The 17363-nt window shown below is 38.6% G+C and overlaps 1 long non-coding RNA gene across 2 annotated transcripts in view; it reads left to right on the forward strand.

Annotated features, from left to right (window-relative positions):
- LOC126066373 (uncharacterized) overlaps nucleotides 1-16976 on the forward strand; it is a 122128-nt gene extending 105152 nt beyond the window's left edge. For both annotated transcript variants that reach the window (XR_007515071.1, XR_007515072.1), the window contains exons 2-5: nucleotides 9516-9754; nucleotides 11544-11596; nucleotides 15040-15155; nucleotides 16263-16976. This is a non-coding gene — a long non-coding RNA (uncharacterized LOC126066373). The remainder of the gene's footprint in view (nucleotides 1-9515; nucleotides 9755-11543; nucleotides 11597-15039; nucleotides 15156-16262) is intronic.
- The last annotated feature ends 387 nt before the right edge of the window (nucleotides 16977-17363 follow it).

Genomic DNA, 17363 nt, shown 5'->3' on the forward strand with positions numbered 1-17363 from the left:
ATGGAGAACAGGTTTCAGCAAAGCTTCCAGACTAAAGCAGAGTAGGAAGAAGGACCCGGTGATCTACGTCTAAAAAAACTGGCCGGTGGAAACTTATAAATAACAGCAGAACATTGTAGGATATAGTGCCGGAAGATGAACCTCTTAGGTTAGACCCATAAACCCATTGCTGTTAAGTCGATTCCAGCTCCTAGCCCCACTGGGTTTCCAAGGAGCAACTGGTGGATTTGAACTGCTGACCTTTTAGCAGCCAAGCTTTTAAGTACTGTGCTACCAGGGCTTCCTTATTTTGGAAGGCACTCAAAATACAACTGGGAAAGAACTGCCTCCTCAAAGTAGAGTTGATCTTAATGACCTATATGGAGTAAAGCTTTTGGGACCTTCACTTGCTGATGTGCCATGACTCAAAATGAGAAGAAATAGCTGCAAACACTTATTAATAATCAGAATGTAGAATGTATGAAGCATGAATCTAGGAAAACTGGAAGCTGTCAAAAATGAAATGGAATGCTTGGTGATAGATATCCTAGGCATTAGTGAGCTGAAATGGACTGTATTGGCCATTGTGAATTAGACAGTCATATGGTCTACTATGCCTGGAATGAAAAACTGAAGAGGAACAATGTTGTATTTACTGTCAAAAAGAACATTTCAAGATCTATCCTGAAGTACAACACTGTCAGTGATAGAATAATATCTGTATGTCTACAAGGAAGACCAGTTAATATGACTCTTATTCAAATTTATGCGCTAACCACTGAGGTCAAAGATGAAGAAATTGGAAATTTTCACCAACTTCTGCAGTCCGAAGTTTATCAAAAATGCAGTCAAGATGCATTGATAATTACTGCTGACTAGAATGTGAAAGTCGGAATCGGCTCGACGGCACTGGGTTTGGTTTTTTTTTTTTTTTTTGGTTTAGAATGTGAAAGTTGGAAACAAAGAAGATGGATATTTAGAAAATGTGGCCTTGGTGACAGAAACCATGCTGGAGATAGCATGATAGAATTTTTCAAGACCAATGACCCATTCACTGCAAATACCCTTTTCAACAACGTATTCAGCCACTATACGCGTGGACCTCACCAGATGGAATACACAGGAATCAAATTGACTATATCTGTTGAAAGAGATGATGGAAAAGCTCTATATCATCAGTCAGAACAAGGCCTGGGGCTGACTGTGGAACATGCCATCAATTGCTCATATGCAAGTTCAAGTAGAGGCTGAAGAAAATAAAAATAAGTCCTCAAGAATTGAAGTACAACTTGGAGTATATCCCACCTGAATTTAGAGATGATCTCAAGAATAGATTTGATTACACAAATGATTAAAGACCAGACGAGTTGTGGAATGACATCAAGGACATCACACATGAAGAAAGCAAAAGGTCTTTAAAAAGCAGGAAAGAAACAAAAGACCAAGATGGATATCAGAAGAGACTCTGAAACTTGCTCTTGAACATAGAATAACTAAAGGGAAGCGAAGAAATGATGACGTAAAAGAGCTGAACCAAAGATTTCAAAGGGTTTCTCAAGAAGATAAAGTATTGTAATGAAGTGTGCAAAAATCTGGAGTTAGAAAATCAAAAAGGAAGAACATGCTCAGCATTTCTCAAGCTGAAAGAACTGAAGACAAAATTCAAGCCTCTAGTTGCAATATTGAAGGATTCTATGGGCAAAAATATTGAATGATGCAGAAAGCATTGAAAGGAGATGGAAGGACTACACAGAGTCACTATACCAAAAAGAATCGTTCAGCGTTCAATTATTTCAGGAATAGCATATTATCAAGAACCAATGGGATTGAAGGAAGAAGTCCAAGCTGCACTGAAGGGATTGGCAAAAAACAAGACTCCAGGAATTGAAGAAATACCGACTGAGACTTTTCAACAAATGGATGCAGTGCTGAAGGTGCTCACTTGTCTATGCCAAAAAATTTGGAAGAAAGCTACCTGTCCAACCGACTGGAATAGATCCATATTTGTACCCATTCCAAAGAAAGGTGATCCAACAGAATGTGGAAATTATCAAACAATATCATTAATATCACAGGCAAGTAAAATTTTGATAAAGATAATTCAAAAACAGTTGCGGCAGTACATCAACTGGGAACTGCCTGAAACTCAAGCTAGAGCCAGAAGAGGACATGGAACAAAGGAGATATCATTGCTGTTGTCAGATTGCTCTTGGCTGAAAGTGGAAAATACCAGGAATAGGTTTTTGTGTTTTTTATTGACTATGTGAAGGCAGTCAGCTGTGTGGATCATAACAAATTATGGATAACATTGTGAAGAACGGGAATTTCAGAACACTTAGTTGTGCTTGTGAGGAACAAGTACATAGACCAAAAGGAAGTCCTTAGAACAGATCAAATGGATTCTACGTGGATTCAAATCAAGAAAGGCGTGCATCAAGGTCGTATCCTTTTACAGTAATTATTTAGCCTGTATCCTGAGCAAATAATTGGAGAAGTTGGACTATATGAAGAACACAGCATGAGGATTGGAGGAAGATTCATTAAGCAGATGACACAACCTTGACTGCTGACAGTGAAGAGGACTTGAAGCACTTACTGATGAAGATCAAAGACTACAATCTTCAGTATGGATTACACCTCAGCGTAAAGAAAACCAAAATCCTTACAACTGGATCAATAAGCAACATAATGATAAAAAACAGAGAAAATATTGAAGTTGTCAAGGATTTCATTTTACTTGGATCTACAATCAATGGCCATGGAAGCAGCAGTCCAGAAATCAAAGTACTTACTGCATTGGGCAAATCTCCTGCAAAATACCTCTTTAAAGTGTTAAAAAGCATGTCATCTGGAAGACTAAGCTGTGCCTGACCCAAGCTATGGGATTTTCAATTCCCTCATATGCATGGGAAAGCTGGACAATGACTAAGGAAAACCAAAGAAGAATTGATGCCTTTGGATTATGGTGTTGATGAAGAATGTTGAATGTACCGTGGGCTGCCAGAAGAATGAACAAATCTGTCTTGAAAGAAGTACAGCCAGAATGCTGCTTAGAAGCAAGTATGGAGAGACTACATTTCATGTACTTTGGAAATGCTATTAGGAGGCATCAGTTCCTGGAGAAAGACATCACACTTGGTAAAATTGGTCAGAGAAAAGGAGGAAGCCCCTCAACAAGACGGATTGACATAGTGGCTGTTAACAATGGACTCAAACATAGCAACGATTGTGAGCATGGTACAGGATGGGGCAGTGTACATAGGGTCACTATGAGTCAGAACTGATTTGAGGCTACCTAACAACAACATTCCTATTGCAATTTTTCAAACCCATCTGTACAGAAGAGTAACTGAACTAATTTTCAAATCTAATTCATTCTTCAGATTCTGAGATTTTTCCTCTTGTCTCCAAAACTCCTGGTTTCTAGACAGGAACATGCTTTCTGGGTCTGCTGTACTGCTCCTTCTGAATACCTGTTTCAGGTTTAGTGCTAATCTAATGCCAGGCAAGAAGACTCCTCTAACATCAATATCATTTATTGCCTATATCCCAAGTCCCCGTTGTCTAATTACAGAGAAGCTATTGAGGAATAGCAGTGTAAGAGTGCTTCTTACCTTGTAGAAAGCTATACTTTGGTGAAATCAAACACACACACAAAAAACAATTATAGGGCAAGAGAAGTCAATAGTAAAAATAATAATAATAATTTAAAAAAAGTATGGGACTAAAATGGCACATTCTTGAAGGTTGTAGGGGGCAAAGAAGATGTGAACAGAGTCGGGCCTTGAAAATTGGGCAAACCTGGAATGAGTAGAAAGAAGAAATGGACATTTTGTGGGGATGATCGCACGGTGAGCAACGGCGCGGTCAGTGAATGTTTTGTTTACCAATAATATGCTTCTGACTTATTTTCAAGCTCATTCTCAGTTCTTCTGAGTGACCTCTCAAAAATACTATTTTTGAGCCACTCCATGTGGCCATGATGTGAAAGAATGCATAGTTCAGGCCAAGACTTTAATGTCAGAAACAAACCAAAGCACCAGTCCGCTAAAAGGTAAAAGCTATAGTTGTGGGCAATGTAAGGAAAGACTTATGACAGACAGTCATTCTAACCTAAAACCTTAACCTCCATTTGGTTTGGGCTACTAATATAACATGTGGGTAGCAGTGTGAGATTTGAAATCTCTTGAAGAGAGTGGGGCAGTATTTAACCTCAAAAACACGTGATTTCTGTTGTATCACTTGAAAAGAATGTGACAACACCACAAACATATATATCACCTCCAATTTGACTCTGGCCTGATAATATAATCATGATTTTTTTTTTTTTTAATATCTCTGGTACAAATATCTTTTGCTAAATCACCTACAGCAAATCTGCTATAAAAATGTTGAATTGTTTCAAGTTTTCTCACTTGTGTTAGGTTGTTTGCTACAAGTCAGTGAGAGATCCAGGGACTATGGGTTCAACTACTCCTGAAAGTTCCCTCCTAAGACCCTCTTTTTTAAAATAATATTTAATTGCGTTTTCAGTGAAGGTTTACATAGCAGTTTAGATTCCTATTCAACAATTTTTATACTAGCTGTTCAGTGACACTAGTTACATTCTTCACAGTGCATGAGCATTCTCATTATTTTTGTTCTGGTTGTTCCGTTCTAAATCTGTGGGTAGCTGCCTGTGGGTTGCACTTATAGGTCTTCTACTAATTCATCTCACATTATTTACTTGAGTATTTAGAGCAATATCAGCAGGGTTAGGATTAAAATAGCTTGGGAAGCTCTAAGAAATACCATGCCCAGGTTCTCGTCTCAGTGTCCAATTTAATTGGTATGGGTGGTGCGTAGCTACAGGTATTTTTTGAAAGGCCTATAGGTGATTCTAACATGTATCCAGGGTTGAAAAACACTGATTTAGAGACTTTAAATTTTAAAAAGCAGATGTTATGGGTTTTAGTCATGATATAAATATCACAATGGAAAAGCTCACCAAGGAGAACCAGTATGGACCTTTTTAGGGAAAAAATGAGAAATGTCCCCACAGGGCTACCCATTCTAGGCCAAACTGTAGAGGGCTTCAGGAACTTGGCTAAAGCCTCTTAAAGCGATTGAAATCTGTATCTTCTGTCTCCAAATTCTGAATCTTTTCTACCAGATTATTTAATATCTACAATCAGGTCTGACTTTCTCAACTTCACAGCCTTGGGAGAGATTTTCCTTGGCTGTTCAATCCAAAAGAGTCTGTATCACAATAGTCTGTTTTATTTTATTTTATTTTTTTGTAATACAGTACATGCAATTATCTTGCGTATTATTTATTTATTACCTACTTCCTCACATAAGAAGGTAGTCCCATGAGAGAAGGGACCTCACCTTTCTTGGTCACTGCTATATCCTCAACATCTAGAACAATGACTTGTGTACAGTTGTTGGATGGATGAATGAATTAACCAGTGGGGATTCTGCATTCCTACAAATATGTCAGTTCCATCATGTGGTCTATGTCTAGATGGAGGTGGAACAGGGACACTTTTAATAGGGTAGGAACTTCCTCAGAGCAGCGGCTGCATTTGAGGCAGAAAATCAATTTCTACCCTGGATGACATTTTCAAAAGAAGTGTATCTGGTAGCATGGAATCTCCTACCTGACAGGGTTTATGTCAAAATACTAGGATGTCTAGATGAGTGGCCCACTTTCTATAGACAGGGTGTGCTTTCAAAGATGGCCTGAACTGCACACGCAATTTAAGCCTCCTTCTAATAGACTTGCCGCCTGCACAAATAAGAAAATGACTATGGCTTTGTGAGTATACTTAGGTTCAGCAAAAAAAAAATTTGCATGGGCATGCATATGTGCACAGACATTTTAGAAGCTTCCATGGGAAGGAAAATGGGATGCAGATTCCCCAAGTTAGCAAGATTTTATAATGCTTTGGTGATTGGGTGGGGGATGTCTGTCTGGTATGTTCTCAAATATTTGAAACATAACCATTGTTTAAGACCTAGAATTCACAATAAGATGGAGACGATATTAGAAAAAAGTGTAGACTATTAATCATAAATCATGCAAAACATGCTAAGCAAATGAACCCAGCCACTTGTCATATACACACCATTGTACTAAGGAATGTCTTTCCTCCTGGTATTGGTTACTGGGCAAAATCTCTGCCATTAGCAGTTTAGCTAATTCATTCCCATGTTTGGAATTAAGCCTCTTTAACAGTTATCTACTTCCCATTTTCTGCCTGGGACAAGAATTGTCTTGTCAGTAAGTACTTTGCTCCCTGCTGTCAGAATTGAGATAGGGTCGTCAGAATCCTGCTGTAAACTCAGGAAGATAAAGTCTGAGAAACTAGCTCCTGCCCTGGAGTTGGTGGGGGTGGGGGTGGGGAAGGATGAGGCTGATTTTATGTGTAGGTAGAGCTAAGTGACTGCTTACTTCATGCCATTTCAGCGTCCCAGGAAGTGTCTGTATTCCTTTCATTCATGTCTCCTTCTCCAGCTCTCCATTCAAACACAAACGCACAGACACACCACTCGTCACAACACACATAGACACACATACACACAGCTTTAATCGGGAGACAAGGCTTTTATTGTTTAACTAGAGAAGACACAATATTGCCAGTAGGAGAAAATTACTGATTAATGTTCTCATGGATTTGGCAATAACCGATAATAGATCCTTTCCTGAGCTGGAAAAGAAAGAGCACTAATAAATTTTAGGTTTCTACTATGTGTCCAGTTCTGACTTAGAAGAATTAAATGCATCTTAAAATATTCTTTTAATATAAAACTTGGGTGAGAGTTTGATAGGAGGGAGATCTCAGGTGCTTGAAATTAGGTGGGAAATAGAAAATTCTTCTAAATTGTAGCCCAGGTTTTTTTTTCTTTGCAGATAAATGTGTCCACTTTGTAATTTTCCTTGGGGCTGGTGTGTTTCAAAATAGGAACACAGGATTAAAAACGTGTCTAGGCTTCTGTCCTTGACTCCCAAGAGAGTTTAAAGTTTAAAAACATAAAAAAAGAGAAAGATAACTCTTAAAATAAGCTAAAGAAAAAAGAGTATGCTACTAACTAATATCATTAATGACTATTGAAATTATAAACTAATAGAGATGGCTCCTTTTTGCCTGCCCAGTTGTCGTGTCAATTGATTAAATGTTCTGAGACAATGAAATGGAAAAAGACAACTTTATTATAATGCTTTAGGCAGGGAGTATTTTTATTTTTCTATTAGGAGCTCATCCACATGTCAGTGACCAATTCCATTTGGAAAAAAGACACTTTTTGGTATATGTACAATTAGGAAATATCTCCAAGGTGAATCTTAGGTCTGAACGAACCACCTCAGTTATTTTTAGGTGACATTAAGAATCATAAAATTTGGCATTTTCAGGCTTTATTTTGACTTAGAGCTGACGACTTTTTTGTTCCATATGCTCATAGGTGTCATGGGCTGGCAAGAACCTGCTGGGTTGGCATACTGAGCCAACATTTCCAGGGGCATTATTCTGTGCTGGGCTTCCGTACCTCCATGACAGGGAATAAATTGGAGGAGGTGTCCAGGAACTAGTCCCAGATTTTCAGCTGTGTTCTCCTGCTGGCCATTCGGAGAGTGCTGGGGATGCCCTCTAATTGTGGGTTATTCTGCGGCTATGGGCCTGCCTTCTGGAACAGCTGTTAGAACTTCAGCTTCTCTGTGGCGATGGGGTGAATCTGGGAGGAAAAGGGATCATTTCCCTTCTTACCTAGAATCCATCTTCATAACCTTTTGGCAGGGTATGAGAACTCTTGGATTGATGAGGTGGATATTTGGTATTTGGGCATACTTGGTGATAAAATAAAATTGACCTCATGCCTGAAATTTGATCAGCTATACAAAAACTGGAAACCCTGGTGGTGTAGTGGTTAAATGCTACAGCTGCTAGCCAAGAGGTCTGCAGTTCAAACTCGCCAGGTGCTCCTTGGAAACTCTACTGGGCAGGTCTACTCTCTCCTATAGGGTTGCTATGAGTTGGAATCGACTTGACGGCAGTGGGTTTGGTTTGGTGGGTTTATACAAACACTGGTTGTTAGGCAGGCTGAACTAAATCCCATAATCACTTGAGAAATAGTGTGTTGAACTAACTTGCTCTGTAGATCTTCATCTAAAGTACAATAAAAAAAAAAAAAAAACAGAAAAATAGTGTGTTGAGTGGACCTGTAGACACATAGTCTCATATCTTATAGTCTTTAAACTTAGGAAGCTGTTCCTCAGGGAGTTTGAACAACTTTGCAATGGTCCATGGCTCAGTCCCTTCAAGAACTGGTGTTACGGATTGAGTTATGTCCCCCCAAAATATGTGTTGTAAACCCTAACATCTATGCCTGGGGTTATAATCCTGTTTGGGAATGGGTTGTCTTTGTTATGTTAATGAGGCAGGATTAGTGCAGGGTGTACCCTGAGTCAATTTCTTTTGAGATAAAAAAAAAGAGATTAAAACAAGTGAGCAGAGAGATAGATGGCCAAGACACATGGAGATCGCCAAGGAACCAGGAAGCAGAAGCTGAAGAGACATGGGCCTTCCTCCAGAGTCGACAAAGAGAGAAGGCCTTTTCCTAGAGTCAGTGCTCTGAATTTGAATTTCTAGCCTCCTGAATTGTGAGAGGAGCCCTGGTGGTGCAATGGTTAAGAGTTCAGGCTGCAAACCAAAAGGTTGGCAGTTCGAATCTATCAACCACTCCTTGGAACCCTATGGGTTTTTCGAAGCCATCCACTTGTGGTATTTCTGTTATAGCAGCACTAGATAATTAAGACAAGTGGAGAGCAGTTTCTTTGCATCCCCAGAGGCCACGATTGTAGTATTTAGCATATCTGTTACAGGTTAAACAATCATCTTTCTCTTTCTCCTCTGGATCTCTATTTTAGTAATTTCTTTTTTAATTTTCTCTATAACCCTTATTGTTACAAAATCTCCCCTTTAAAATGAGGAAGATCAAAATAGAATAAAATGTTTAAAAACCTTTGTAATGCTGGTCACGAGAAAGGAGTAGAGTAGGTCTCAGCTTTTGAATCCTTTACTTTTTTATACAAACTAATTCACTATTACATTGAATAACTAAATTTGTTGCTGAATCATTCTTAAAACTAGGATGAATTTATTCTTACTTATATTTATAGCCTTTGGGAACCCGTACATCGTTCATTCATAAATAGAGTATGTCCCTAGCACTGTGCTAGGCTCAGAACTGAGAATATTGTTATCATTACTACCATGGAGCTCATGGTCTAACGGGAAGTGTGAATGGTAATCAGACTATGACAACCCAGTTATATTTGTTTGGAGTGGTGCAAACGGTTAACGTGCTCAGCTGCTATCCAAAAAGTTGGTGGTTTGAGTTCACCCAAAGTTTCCTAGGAGGAAATATCTAGCGATCTACTTATAAAAAAGCAGCCAGTGAAAACACTACGGAGTACATTTCTACTCTGACACACGTGGAATTGCCCTGAGTCAGAGCTGACTGGACGGTAACTGGTATACTTGGTTTTGTGACAGGAGGAAGAACAGGGTAATCAGAAGGCATGTAGAAGGGATAACCAGTATTCATGGTAGCCTTCATGGAAGAAGCGGTATCTGATCTGAGGGCTCCGAGAACTCCTGTAGAGTGCAGTGGATAAATCAGATGTAGCTGATGTGTGATGGCAGTACAGCTGTGGCCACCCACATCGGCCCAGTCAATGTGTGCTGTATTTTGTTATAACTTTAAAACAGGAACAGCCGCAGGACACCAAGAGGTAAGAGACAATATGTATGATTCTCTTAGGTCTCACTTACTTAAAATTCTGCTCTGTGAAAAGTTACTTAGGATATTTGCTATTTTATCTTACTTGTAATTTTGAAAAGTATCCTCTGCATTCGCAATGCATTATGACAGCTGCATTGTTTTTTTTTTTTTTAGGCTAAATCAGTTTCTTTTCAACAAATACTTAGGGTGGTTAATAGAAAACTTGCTATTGTTTTTCGTATTATTTGTGCTACTGTGAAGAGTCCTAGGCAATCTTTGAAAAATTCTTTTTATCTAGAGATAACAATGTAGAAAAGTAAATTGTTTGGCAAATAATTTGAATTGTATGGGCAGGAATACAAGTATTTCCTGCATTTATAAGTTTCCTTGTGACTCTGTAAACTGCGGCATCATTTGTCAGCAAATCAAAGCTTAGAAAAATGGCAGTTGTGAATGCAGTTGGTGGCAGTATCAAGAGAAAGGGAATTTGGAGTGTAACTGAGATTCCTTTCATGATAAATTATCTAGCTCCTGGCTACCGTGTATGAGCTCTATTAACTGTCTATAAATTGTTCATCATAAAATCTAGTTCACTCTTGTTAATTAGGCCAAGGCTTTTATAAAAACATTTTTTCTCCTCTCTCTGAAAGCCTACGCTGACAGAAGAGCCTACACCAGCATACTAAGGAAAAAAGGAATCCTCTGCGAAACATGAAACTATGCTGCTTAAAAACCAATGATTAAAAAAGAAATTCCTGAATTAAAATTATTTTGGCTTTGTATGAGTAAAACTGGAATAATTCTATTGTCATCACAGAAGAAAGTGAAATGTAGCCAAAATAATTGCATCATCCAACTTCAAATTCTCTCAATCAATAACATGCAAGAAAGGAATGATGTGTGTGTAAAAGATCTAGATACACCCATTAGAAGTGATTAATACCAAGCAAGTTCCAGAAAGACAAATAGACATATCATAGTTTGCTGACACGCCATTCCACGTCATTTTATTATTCAATTTCCCCCCATGAAACTGAAATTTTATGCAAAATTATCTTTGAGGAAATCTTGTATTTTTTGCTGGTCTCCAAATATTTTTTTCTGTTGCATTTTGCTTTTCATGGAGCTCACATAAGTGATCAACTGGCAGTGAATGTTATGTTTATATTATCTCATATTTTGCATTGCTAACTGGCTCCCTTGATACCATTTAAGGTGCATCCCTAATCAGCTCTCAAGTTTCACACTTCCCTTGCAATCTCTAGATTTTATGAAGAGTAGACACGCTGTGTCCCGGTTCTGGACGCCAAAGTGGTTGTGACTTCAGGAAGTCCCAATAGTCAGAGCCACAGGCTGAGTCAAGCCTTGTGATTGCTCCCCTGAGATGCAGTTAGCAAGCCTCCCTGACAGAGGCCAGAGGCAAGAAACAGTCAAAGGCTAGAAAACTCCAGGATGTTTGCACACGTTCCTGTGCTTAACACCCATTACTGTGCAATTAAGAATGGTCAGAAACACTATTATATTTGGAAACCCCAAATAACAGAGCACAAGTTGGGGAAAAAGGAGAAAATGAGTTCAAACCAAGGAGAAGTAGTTCTTATATATTTTTAAAAAATGGAATTCTAAGCTTGTGCTACTTCCTATTTTCCCGTTTAAATGCTAATATTAGCTAGAGGTTCAAGAAATTGTAGAGCAATTAGGAAAAGCCTGTTTCATTTCCAAGATCTTTTGGACACATTGGGTTTGACTCACCCCTTCCAATTCACAGAACCTTGACTCTATACTTTTCCCTGTTTCAGCTCCAGGGTGATGTCGCCCTCTCCACAAGACTGCAGTGCAGATGAGAGCACGTGTAAGTTCATTCTAAATTAGATGCTTAGGAAGACAATGAAATTCTTTGCACTGGGTAATAGTGAGGGCACTGCAGGGGGCTTACTAGGATGGACTGTGGTTTAAATCGGTAACGTTAATACTAAACTATAGTATTGCCCTAGAGGCCTTAGCAATGAATGCCTTGGGGAGAACAAATTGCAATAGGCTTATATAACCTTCCCTTTTTGATGTTATAGAGAGATTGCTTGAGCTCTTTGCTTAGCTCAGTTTTAATTGAAATAATTTTTTTTTTCTTTTTTAAAGACTAAAAGGAAAAATCTTTAGGACATGCTACTTGTTCTAACAAAAAAACAAATTTAAAACAAAAAATATTTGTTTTAAAGAATCTCTTTTATAAAAACAAACCAAAAATCTCCTCAATTTCATTATCATCATCACCATCCGCATTACTGTTATCCTAATGGAGCGTTGAACTATGATTCATGGATAGTGGTCCCAGTTTTCACCAGGCAATCAAGCTCTTTCCTAAGCCTCACTTTAAGTTTTGAGTAGACAAGTAGAAATTAATAAATATCAGGCTTGGGAAAAGAAATCTTATGACAAAATCTCTTCCAACCACAGTGACCAAAATGTAGCAATGATGAATGTATGTAATGGAGAAGAGACTAGGAAGGTCAGGAAGGGAGATCATGGAGAAGGCATGAGTGCTTTTTAACCATTTCATACCCCGAGTACCCTATGTCACTCAGGTTTATTTTTCTTTACAAGAGCTAGTCATGTGGCTCCACCTAAATGCAAAGTGGGCTGAGAAATGGACTCACTGGCTGGGCAGTCACTTTCTGGCAACAATTCTGCATCATGGAAGGGAAGCACACATCTTCTGTGGACAGCCGGTGGTCTATGTCATAACATTTTACACGCTTCTTTAAGCTTAGAATATACTTTTTACAGCTATAAACTTGAACTTCTAAGTCCACTTTAAGTTATGAACAAAGTCTTTTTCATGCAAAACATTCAGTCAGTCTCAATCGCCAGCGAACCGATACAGTGAAGAAGTCAGTCCACCTGGTTGTTTGAATCTATAATTAATTGTTTGGTTGAATGGAATGATCACTTCAGAATAAAATGTTTTTGCTGTAGCTCTATATAGATATAATCACACTCCAGCTGGTATAAAATTTGTCATTGCCACTACATTCATTTTTCTAGACACTGCTACCTTCCCTAATTTATTTATGCTCCCAAATTCTTTCTAGAATGTTCTATTGCTGTAAGTCACTCACAGGAATTCTTTTTTCAGAGCATAGACCAGGTCTGTTCCAACACCTTTTCAACCTAGTTTGTATGTTTTATTTTTGCTGTCAATACCTGATGGGATCAATCCTACAGATTATGTTCACTATATTGAATATACCAGAACACGTTACTGAAATTTTTTAAAGGAAATTTTTATTTTGTCTCTACTTTATTTCTAAGGCTCTTAATTTGCATCTTTCTAACATAGATTTTAGGTTGTTATCACAGGCTGATATTAATACCCTAGTAATATGCTATTAAGGAATCTTGATGGTGCAATGGTTAAGAGATTGACTGCTAATCCAAAGGCTGGTGATTCAAACCCACCTAGTGGCTCTGCTGGAGAAAGACCTGGCAATCTGCTCTCATGAAGACTAAAAAATAAAAACAAAAACAAAACCCATTGCCACTGAGTCAGTTCCAGGGTAGAACTGCCCCACAGAGTTTCCAAGGAGCACCTGGTGGATTTGAACTGCCGACCTTTTGGTTAGGAGAGGTATCTCTTACCCACTATGCCACAAGGGTTTCCAATAAAACCATATAGGGCTGTCCGGCTCTGTCACCTGGGGTTATTATGAGTCAAAATGGAGTCCATGGCACCTAACAACATCAACAACAATAACAATATGCTAGCCTCAATCTGGCAAATGTCTTTACAATTAAAGTTGGCAGTTTGAATCCACTAGAGATGCCTCAGAAGACAGGCCTGGTGATCTGTGTCTGAATGGTCATATCCTTGAAACCCCTATGGAGAAGTTCTACCCTGCACACATGGGATCACCATGACTTGGAATTAACTTGATGGCAACTAACAACAACATTTAATCTCAGCACCTAGCCCAGCTGAGGTCTGAATTAAATTGAATTCAATGGAGAGGACAGGACATATGTAAAAAATTATTAACAAACAACCAAAAAGAGCCCATGATAAGTACCTAACGGGAAGTATAAGAGATTAATTCTCTAAGAGATCACGGGACACATGACGTTTATATAAGTTGGGAGATAAAGAGATAGGCATTCCCAAAAGAGATACATATGAATGAAAGTGTAGAACCAGGAATCCACATGATGTTTTAAGTAACAGTGAATGGATTTTTCTACAGGGAATTAAGAGTTAGTGAATGAAAATAACACCTGAAAAGTTGGGAAGAGAGGTTGTGATCAGATTGTGAAGAACTTTAAATATCAAATGATTAAGTGTGGCCTTTACTCTATGCTCCGTAGGCAACAATTGGAGGTTTTGAGGTAATCTACTGATAGTAACTGTGCTCCTAAATTTGTCAGTAGCTTCCGAATTATCCCCCTAACCCAGGATTGCAGAAGTTGTTGTGATTTAAAGCACATAGGGGTTGGTCATTCCATTGACTCCAGCTTCTGCTTTACCTCCAACATGCAGAGGAGAGAAGAAATGAGCTGCCACTGGGAGACTGCTTTCTTCTATTTTATCAAGACAGAATGATGTACGTTAATATTTTCTTTTTGGGGGTGTGCTCCAGGAAGAAACAGAATTCCATTTTTCAAAATTGAGTCTGAGGCGTATGGGAAGTGCACAGACATCTCTCCTTTCAACTTTAATGGAAAATGTTTTCTAGCTGTTAACATGAATATAAGACCCCTCGCAAGTTATTAGCTTTTAAAAAGAATGAGCTAAACATCGTAAGGTACTCCGCCTCTTTAGAAGCCCTGGTGGTACAGTAGTTAAGAGTTTGGCTCCTAACAAAAAACACTGGCAGTTCAAATCCGCCAGCTGCTCCTTGGAAACCCTATAGGGTAGTTCAGCTCTGTCCTACACTGTTGCTAGGAGTCAAAGTCAACTTGAGGGCAACAAGTTTTTTGTTTTTTTTTTTTTCCTGCCTCTTTAACAAATACAAAAAAAAGTTAATTGTGGCATAACTCTTGACTAAAGAGCTTCAGTGAGTGACTTTTTTTTAAAGAGCTTCAGTGAGTAACCACCTGCAAAGCTTGTTATATTTATAAGTTGTATGTATGGTTTGCAATGGCAACCATGTGGCAAATGCAGTGGGCTGATCATATTAATCCTGAGTTTATCCGCACCATGACCTGTCATATCGATAACTACTTTCTTTAATGCAACACACATTTATCTTAGGCATGTTCTGTTACTTCTTCTTTTTCTTTCTTCATTTCATTTCCCACTGATAGCTGCACCAGTTTCTGAGGAAGCTTTCAGTGAAAGAGTGGTGGATGGCAGGAACAGTGGTTGAGGAACTCAGCAGAAAAGAGTCATAATTCATGGACCCTGCACGCTGTGTAACAAGGTGAGCCTTGAGGTGAGAAAGTATATGGGGGAAGCATGAGAGAGAGAGAAATCAAGGTCTACTTTAGGGTTAATGAAAGAGTCAAGTGAAATGGCCAAGAGGAGAGGGGGAGATGAAGATCACAGTACACAGAGTAATGGCAGAGGAGTTCACAGTGATTAAGATGGTATTATTCAGTGGTAGAATTCTTGCCTTCCAAGAGGGAGACCCGGGTTCAATTTTCATCCAGTACATCTCAAGCACATCTACCAGCTGTCTGTCAGCGGAGGCTTGTGTGTCGCTATGATGCTGAACAGGTGTCGGCAGAGCTTCCAGTCTAAGATGGACTAGGAAGAAAGGCCTGGTGATTTATTTCTGAAAATCAGCCAATGAAAACCCTGCAGATCACAACAGTCCAATCTGCAACTGATCAAGGGAATGGTGCAGGACTGGGCAGTGTTTTGTTCCATTGTGCATGGGTTTGCCATGTGTTCGGGGACTGAATGGTAGCTAACAAAAACAACAGCGTGACCATTACAAAGATACTTGAGTTTTTGGCAACGGCTGTAATTCTAGGTAGGCTTTTAAAATCAGGGGCCAATGGGTGAGGAAATTCTTTAAGTTTCTTTTTGAATTGCAGTTAAAATTAACTTGTATAAGCCCCATTTTATGGTGTTTTAGTTTGTTTCCGAGACACTGTTCCAGTTCTTTTTTTTTTTTTTTTTTCACTTATCTTTACTAGGTAGCTGTGAGTTTGCATCTTAGCAGCATCAGGCAAATCTCTTGGCTCCCAACTCTTAGCTAATTCCATTAGAAAATACTGCCTTTAATTGTGTGTGAAAAGTGAAAAAATTTTCTATTAAACAGTCACCAGCTTTTAGAAAAATAGCTAAATTTCATGAAGGGCTCGGGCATCCAAGTAATAAGAAGGTATGGAATAGAGCAATCGAGACAAAGCACATAGTCTGTTTTGGTCAACAGAATTAACCAATTAACAAAGGCACTATATGAGCCTTTGTCCTCTGAGGCCATGTGTCAATTATGCAGAAATAAACACTCACCTCTGAAAAAATAAAAAAGCCTGGATATTGGCATGCAACGACACGGCTCCTGTTCTTTCGATTGCAGATCAAATTTAAACCTGAGATCTTGGAGCTTACTCATCAGAGGAGAATTATCATGAGCTATTTGCTCTCTCTGCTGTAACACAGCTCTGGCAAGCCTGGAAGTTATGTTGAGATCGTCACATCTATAGTCAAGGACCATCTTTGTGAATCATGAAACCATATGCCACTGGTTGTCTGAATAGGAAAAAAAAAAAAAGCCCTACACTAGCAAACCCAGTGATGTGATCAGACAGTGCCAAGGGCCATTTGACCATCTTACACCTTCTCAGTCTATGCATTTTTAAAAATCTTTGCTAGTGCCTGAACCATGTAAAATACCAGAATTCCTGTAGTGCTAACAAGGAATAAAGATCTTGCACCAGATGGTGCCTCTTGTCTCCATCTATCTCTAGCCCAAACAATCTGCCAGAGTCTTGAAGAAAAATGCAATGTGATCATGTTGCAAAGTATATGAAGAAACGGTATGAAAAGTAATATGGCTCAAGGAATGGAATCCAGAAGGAAGAGGATTATTATTACTCTTTGAGCCAATAGATGAGGTTAGTGGTGTCTCTGTACTTTATTCCATAAAACAAATGATACACCTAAGCACAGTGATAAGGTGAGTATCTCATTGACATGTCTCTTTGTAGCCCTGCAACCTATTGACACCGGTCAACATGATTAACATTTCAGGAATTCATTTGGATATTTTGTTTACATGACACAAAATAAAGAGCTTGATGGATTTTTGACGATTCATTAGCCAAAAAGGAGTAGTGCACAGAACTGTTTTTTTTTTTTTTTTTTTTTAATCAATGGTTCCTATATTGTCTTTCAGTACCGAAGAAGGCCATCTTAACAATGAGAACTTGGTTACAATCTTCTAAGTCTTTTTTTGCACAATGTTCTTAAAATTTTATTTAATAAGCTTGAATGTTTTACTTTTTGATATTTCTCTGCTTCTGTGTAAGAGTTCACTGGCCACATTGTTCATAAAAATTGTCCTGTTTTCTCATAGCCTGGTCACGGTATTGGTATTTCTTTGCCCATCAGATTCTTCAACAAGTTTATCCAACAACCAGGTGCTTTATGATCACAGGATATTTAATGGAAGAGATAA

The sequence above is a fragment of the Elephas maximus genome, chromosome 2, assembly GCF_024166365.1.
Source record: "Elephas maximus indicus isolate mEleMax1 chromosome 2, mEleMax1 primary haplotype, whole genome shotgun sequence".
In the NCBI taxonomy this organism is placed as follows: domain Eukaryota; kingdom Metazoa; phylum Chordata; class Mammalia; order Proboscidea; family Elephantidae; genus Elephas; species Elephas maximus.